This window comes from Simochromis diagramma, unplaced genomic scaffold, assembly GCF_900408965.1.
Source record: "Simochromis diagramma unplaced genomic scaffold, fSimDia1.1 OVJJ01000812.1, whole genome shotgun sequence".
NCBI lineage: Eukaryota > Metazoa > Chordata > Actinopteri > Cichliformes > Cichlidae > Simochromis > Simochromis diagramma.
This window is the reverse complement of record NW_024387341.1, coordinates 11,920-19,348: the sequence shown is the minus strand read 5'-3', so window position 1 is coordinate 19,348 and position 7,429 is coordinate 11,920. Positions and strand designations below refer to the sequence as shown.

The following is a 7,429-nucleotide window of genomic DNA, read 5'->3' as shown; positions in this document are numbered from 1 at the left end:
GGGAATGTGGAAAATACATTATTAGATAATAGGGCTTTTATTAGTTAATCTAGAAGCTATTGAACATACAGGGCCTTAGAAAAGTATTCTGCTTGTAACTTGTAGTCGTGCCTGCTCAGCTACAGTTAAGTACAGGATGTACTCTTGATGTGCCCCAGACGGGTACGAAGAGAATAGAACGACAGGAGATATCTGCAGTCTAAGACGACTGGAAATAGTTCTTTAAGACATACAGATAGAGGAAGTGTCTAAAGTGTCTAAAGGTCACTAACTATATTAGACACATCATATGATATGATATGATACGTCTAAAGTGTCTAAAGGTCACTAACTATATTAGACGTATCATATGATATGATATGAATTTTTTTTTTTTGCTTATGCATGAAGAGGCTGAACCTGATATACAAAAACAGTTTGAGGTGTTTTTTTTAGTTGAGATCTATGCAGACGGTGACATTGTGTACTTCTCCCGCATGCCCTATCTATCTAAAATATCCCACACATTGACTGACCTGCTAATATGAAAGACAAACTGAACTTCCTCAACTTGCAAAAGACACTGCACAGCGAGAGGTATTCCCCACTTCAGGGCTTAGACGTGGCAGTGTCTCATTGACAATTTATGCACCTAAAAAAACCCCAGACTGTATGTGTTCTAAGTTCCATGCACCAAGAAGTGACGATCGGTGATGGCAGAAAGAGGAAACTGAAACCCAACACGATAACAGACTGTAACCACATGAAGGTATTTGAATGTGTGTACAATTTTACACCTGTGCTACAATGTTTTCTGATGTGTGCTATACAGGCATGTAGAAAAAAAAGCACATATGACTCTGTTAGGGAGTTTTTATTTATTTATTTGATTATGCTTCAAATGTTATGTTACACATATTTCACCAGACAGTTTTCTGTAGTAACAGGAAGCTGACCCTGTGACTCTGTGTTCATTTACCGAAAGAGACCAGTACAGAAATACATATCCGCAGAAGTTGACTTGCATTATATTATTCTTAGAAATTGACTTGCAACACACATACTTTGTGACACACACACACACACACACACACACACACACACACACACACAGCTTACACGCAGACAGCATCAGGACCTGCGTAACAGGGAATGTGATTATATTTGCATATTGACGATGTAACCTATAAAAATAAACGAATACTGCAGTTTGTGGTGTCTCTCTGTCTGAGATTCACCCGTGCTGCACGTTATCAGTATCAAGTGTCTCAGTGTTGTTTATTCACCTGACTGTTTGTTAACTGTAAATCTCTGACATTTAATTGGTCCTTCGAAGCCGTTAATGGACTGGTATTAATAATAATATTATGCTCCATTTCACAGTGGTATCCTTCCTCAAGTCCCGACGCCGTGACAAACCTGCGTTGAAGTCTCTGCAGAGCACCCTCCACGAAGGGTTGAAAGTCCAGGGACGTTAAATTCGGGTCCTGGCCGATGTTGATACAGGCCCACGGCAGTGGGGCTTGAAGGGGGATGCCTGACAGACCGGCAACAGCGAAGCCAGGTGATTATTCCACATTTGACACACCTTGCGTAAAACGATCGGCTGGGACAGTCTGTCTGGTCTAAGTATATTAAAATAGGAAGTGACCTATTCGCTAACATAAGTCTACAGAAAGACTGATTTTCTCCGCTCACCTGAAAAAGTGGTTGGTAGCCTGATCAAATTAATTGTCCGCTCACCTGAAAAAGTGGTTTGAAGCCCAACAAGTTATCCGCTCGCCTGAAATAGTGGCTGGAAGCCCGACAAGTTACCCGCTCGCCTGAAAAAGGGCTGGTAGCAGAATAACGGTTAGCAGCTCGCCTGAAAGAGAGGCTGGTAGCAGATACTAATAAGACATCCAGACTTGTCCAGCATAAATTTTGCGCGCATAAACTGTTTTTACTGTTCTGTTTGGGGAATAAGTTGATTTCACAGCACACTAAGGAGGCTGAGCTATTCCCCTGAATTGTTTACCGTTGATTGCTCACGTACTGGCTGAATGAGGAAACAGTTGTGCTTCATCACATAAAATCAACAACCGCTTTCAAGAATAGCTTGAAAGTAGAAGGCTGTTGTTGATAGCTCTCCTCATTCTTCGTGCCAGTGACGGCTTCACGGGTCTGTCTGTATATTTAACTCAATAAAATACCTTGTAAACAAATCTTCTACAAAACTAAACCAAATGGGTAATAACGAAACTAAACTCACGGCAGATGAACAAATGACCAAACTAAAAACCATCAACAAACAACTTAAACATAAACAATTACAAAGAAAGAACAATACAGTATCCACATCTGAACCAAAGAGTAAAACAGTGAAATGTGGATTATTAAATATTAGGTCTCTCTCCTCCAAGTCTCTGTTAGTACATGACTTAATAATTGATCAACAAATTGATTTACTCTGCCTTACAGAAACCTGGTTGCAGCAGGATGATTATGTTAGTTTAAATGAATCAACACCCCCGAGTCATTCTAACTACCAGAAATCTCGAAGCACAGGCCGGGGGGGCGGTGTGGCAGCAATTTTTCACACCAGCCTATTAATTAATGAAAGACCAAGACAGACTTTTAATTCATTTGAAAGTCTGATGCTTAGCCTCGTCCACCCCAGCTGTAAAACTCAGAAACCAGTCTTACTTGTTATCATCTATCGTCCACCTGGGCCTTACACAGAGTTTCTGTCTGATTTCTCAGACTTTTTATCTGATTTAGTTCTCAGCTCAGATAAAATAATTATTGTGGGTGATTTTAACATCTATGTAGATGCTAAAAATGACAGCCTCAACATGGCATTTAATCTGTTATTAGACTCAATTGGTTTCTCTCAAAATGTAAAAGAACCCACCCACCACTTTAATCACACTCTAGATCTTGTTCTAACATATGGCATAGAAACTGAACATTTAACAGTGTTTCCTGAAAACCCTCTCCTGTCTGATCATTTCCTGATAACATTTACATTTACAATTATTGATTACACAGCGGTGGAGAGTAGACTTTATCAAAGTAGATGTCTTTCTGAAAGCGCTGTAACTAAGTTTAAGAATATAATCCACCCACTGTTATCATCTTCAATGCCCTGTACCAACATAGAGCAGAGCAGCTATCTGAACGCTACCCCAACAGAAGTCGATTATCTTGTTAATAATTTCACCTCCTCACTACGTACGACTCTGGATACTGTAGCTCCTGTGAAAACTAAGGTCTCTAATCAGAAGTACCTGACTCCGTGGTATAATTCTCAAACACGTACCCTAAAGCAGATGACTCGTAAGCTGGGGAGGAACTGGCGTGTCACAAATTTAGAGGATCATCATTTAGCCTGGAGAAATAGTTTGCTGCTTTATAAGAAAGCCCTCCGCAAAGCCAGAACATCTTACTATTCATCACTGATTGAAGTAAATAAGAACAACCCCAGGTTTCTCTTCAGCACTGTAGCCAAGCTGACAAAAAGTCAGAGCTCTTTTGAGCCAACAATCCCTTTAACGTTAACTAGTAATGACTTCATGAACTTCTTCACAAATAAAATTTTTATCATTAGAGAAAAAATTACCAGTAATCATCCCACAGATGTAATATTATCTACAGCTACTCTTAGTACCATTGATGTTAAGTTAGACTCTTTTTCTCCAATTGATCTTTCTGAGTTAACTTCAATAATTACTTCCTCCAAGCCATCAACGTGTCTTTTAGACCCCATTCCTACAAAACTGCTCAAAGAAGTCCTGCCATTAATTAATTCTTCGATCTTAAATATGATCAACCTATCTCTAATGATCGGCTATGTACCACAGGCCTTCAAGCTAGCTGTAGTTAAACCTTTACTCAAAAAGCCATCTCTAGACCCAGCAGTCTTAGCTAATTATAGGCCAATCTCCAACCTTCCTTTCATATCAAAAATCCTTGAAAGAGTAGTTGTCAAACAGCTAACAGATCATCTGCAGAGGAATGGTTTATTTGAAGAGTTTCAGTCAGGTTTCAGAGCTCATCACAGCACAGAAACAGCTTTAGTGAAGGTTACAAATGATCTTCTTATGGCCTCTGACAGTGGACTCATCTCTGTGCTTGTCCTGCTAGACCTCAGTGCAGCATTCGATACTGTCGACCATAATATCCTATTAGAGCGATTAGAACATGCTGTAGGTATTACAGGTACTGCACTGCAGTGGTTTGTATCATATCTATCTAATAGACTCCAGTTTGTTCATGTAAATGGAGAGTCCTCTTCACACACTGAGGTTAATTATGGAGTTCCACAGGGTTCAGTGCTAGGACCAATTCTGTTTACATTATACATGCTTCCCTTAGGCAGTATCATTAGAAGACATAGCATACATTTTCACTGCTATGCAGATGACACCCAGCTCTATCTGTCCATGAAGCCAGATAACACACACCAATTAGTTAAACTGCAGGAATGTCTTAAAGACATAAAGACCTGGATGGCCGCTAACTTTCTGCTTCTTAATTCAGATAAAACTGAGGTTATTGTACTCGGCCCTGAAAAGCCTAGAAATATGGTATCTAAGCAGATTCTTACTCTGGATGGCATTACCTTGGCCTCCAGTAACGCTGTGAGGAACCTTGGAGTCATTTTTGACCAGGACATGTCCTTCAATGCACATATTAAAGAAATATGTAAGACTGCGTTCTTCCATTTGCGCAACATCTCTAAAATTAGAAATATCCTGTCTCAGAGTGACGCTGAAAAACTAGTTCATGCATTTATTACTTCCAGGCTGGACTACTGTAATTCATTATTATCAGGATGTCCAAAAAACTCACTGAAAAGCCTTCAGCTAATCCAAAACGCTGCAGCAAGAGTACTGACAGGGACTAGAAAGAGAGAGCATATTTCTCCTGTTTTGGCTTCCCTTCATTGGCTTCCTGTTAAATCCAGAATTGAATTCAAAATCCTGCTCCTCACATACAAGGTCTTAAATAATCAGGCCCCGTCTTATCTTAATGACCTTGTAGTACCATATCACCCTATTAGAGCACTTCGCTCTTGCTCTGCAGGCCTACTTGTTGTTCCTAGAGTATTTAAAAGTAGAATGGGAGGGAGAGCCTTCAGTTTTCAGGCCCCTCTTCTATGGAACCAGCTTCCAGTTTGGATTCGGGAGACAGACACTATGTCTACTTTTAAGATTAGGCTTAAAACTTTCCTTTTTGCTAAAGCATATAGTTAGGGCTGGACCAGGTGACCCTGAATCCTCCCTTAGTTATGCTGCAATAGACATAGGCTGCCGGGGGATTCCCATGATGCATTGAGTTTTTCCTTTCCAGTCACCTTTCTCACTCACTATGTATTAACAGACCTCTCTGCATTAAATCATATCTGTTATTAACCTCTGTCTCTCTTCCACAGCATGTCTTTTATCCTGTCTTCCTTCTCTCACCCCAACCGGTCGCAGCAGATGGCCGCCCCTCCCTGAGCCTGGTTCTGCCGGAGGTTTCTTCCTGTTAAAAGGGAGTTTTTCCTTCCCACTGTTGCCAAAGTGCTTGCTCATAGGGGGTCATATGATTGTTGGGTTTTTTTCTCTGTATCTATGAAGCGCCTTGAGGCGACTTATGTTGTGATTTGGCGCTATATAAATAAAATTGAATTGAATTGAATTGAATGGTTAGACAAAAAATCCCGGCGCCGGCCAAAATAAGTGCAGATAGGTGGATAAATCCAAAGAAACTAAATTGTCCTGCGTGAGAGGGGAAGTGCAGTCCCTCTGCAGTAACTATTTTAAGAGGAACCTTACAAACAGAACTAAACAATGAAATATAGTTGGCATGATGATCATGCCCAGATTGTATAAAATAAATAAAAGGAAATCATTCACATGAAAACCTTTTCTATAAAAAAGAGAGATGCATAAGGTAGATTAAGGCTGTGTCATTGTTCAGCCAAGGAAAGTGTGTGACAAGGTAAATGTCTCCAGCCTGGGAGAGGGTGGAACTGCAGCCCACCCGAAGTCCTTGATGGATACAAAATAAAATATAAAAATAAATATAATGATAACCTGCTTGGTTCAACATGCAACAGAGAGAATGAATGTGACTGAAGATTGGATCTGAGATGAGGCAAACAGAAGACCAGTCTAAAAAAAAAAAGTAGCCACAAACCTGTTCAGAGAAAAAACAATTTGTACAGATTGGATGAATTCTAAATTATCTGTTTGCTGAGTAAGTTGATCCAAACTTTTAAATTGGCTCAGTAGTAGTATAGTGATATACACTGATAAAATGTTGTAATATACTGTTGTTATTATATGGAAAGAAAAAGATGATAATATTGATAAAAATATAATATTAATGACAAGAAGTATCCTGGTCAGTATGATGTATGATGTGAGATGGATAATTGTTATGACGTAGTCTGCGTCAAGCTTAAGGTTTGCTCAAACTCAGTATAATGACATATGAGATGAAGAAAATAAAGGCAATATCTAAACCAATTAGGTGCATAGAGGCACTTAACCTGCTTGAAAACCTGTCATTTATCCTAGATAAATATTACTGAGATGTAGAGCACATTTATAATGACAACTAATAAGCCAAACCCTGTAGATAATAGCTAAACCTACAGGATTGAGGAGCTGAATTACATATGTGGACACTGCTAAGTTGATGAGCATGTTACACATTTTCTTTTATTTTTTGTTTTTTGTTTTTGGAGCAGAGGTTGCATGCTATTAAAAGCCGACATGCAGCTGTCTGTGCGCTCAGTTTTTCCCTCACACTTCTGCTTTGTTTCTGGCAGCATTTTTTTTTCTTTTTCTTTTTGTGTCCTCACTCATGTATGTTTTTGTTTTGTTTGATTATTTTATTTTGTTGGTTTGGAAACAAATTTGTGCCAATACTTGTGGATCACAGTGACACATAGTGATTAGGCATATAATTTACAAATGCCCAGTTTTAGAGCTGTGAGCTATGAGCAATGTAAAGTTAAAAAAAAAATAAAAAAAAAAAAATATATATATATATATATATATATATATAAAAAAACACCCAGCACGCCCCTGCGGGCGGTTTATCCTTCAAGCTCGGGTCCTTAACCAGAGGCCTGGGAGCTTGAGGGTTCTGCGCAGTATCTTAGCTGTTCCCAGGACTGCGCTCTTCTGGACAGAGATCTCCGATGTTATTCCCGGGATCTGCTGGAGCCACTCGCCTAGCTTGGGAGTCACTGCACCTAGTGCTCCGATTACCACGGGGACCACCGTTACCTTCACCCTCCACATCCTCTCGAGCTCTTCTCTGAGCCCTTGGTATTTCTCCAGCTTCTCGTGTTCCTTCTTCCTGATATTGCTGTCATTCGGAACTGCTACATCGATCACTACGGCCGTCTTCTTCTGTTTGTCTACCACCACTATGTCCGGTTGGTTAGCCACCACCATTTTGTCCGTCTGTA

General features: G+C 39.9%; 1 long non-coding RNA gene across 1 annotated transcript; it reads left to right on the top strand.

Moving 5' to 3' along the window:
- Positions 1 to 848: 848 nt before the first annotated feature.
- LOC120718244 lies at positions 849 to 6,107 on the top strand. Its single transcript, XR_005692435.1, has 3 exons — positions 849 to 2,208; positions 3,943 to 3,944; positions 5,741 to 6,107. It is a non-coding gene; the product is annotated as an uncharacterized LOC120718244 (long non-coding RNA).
- Positions 6,108 to 7,429: the final 1,322 nt, after the last annotated feature.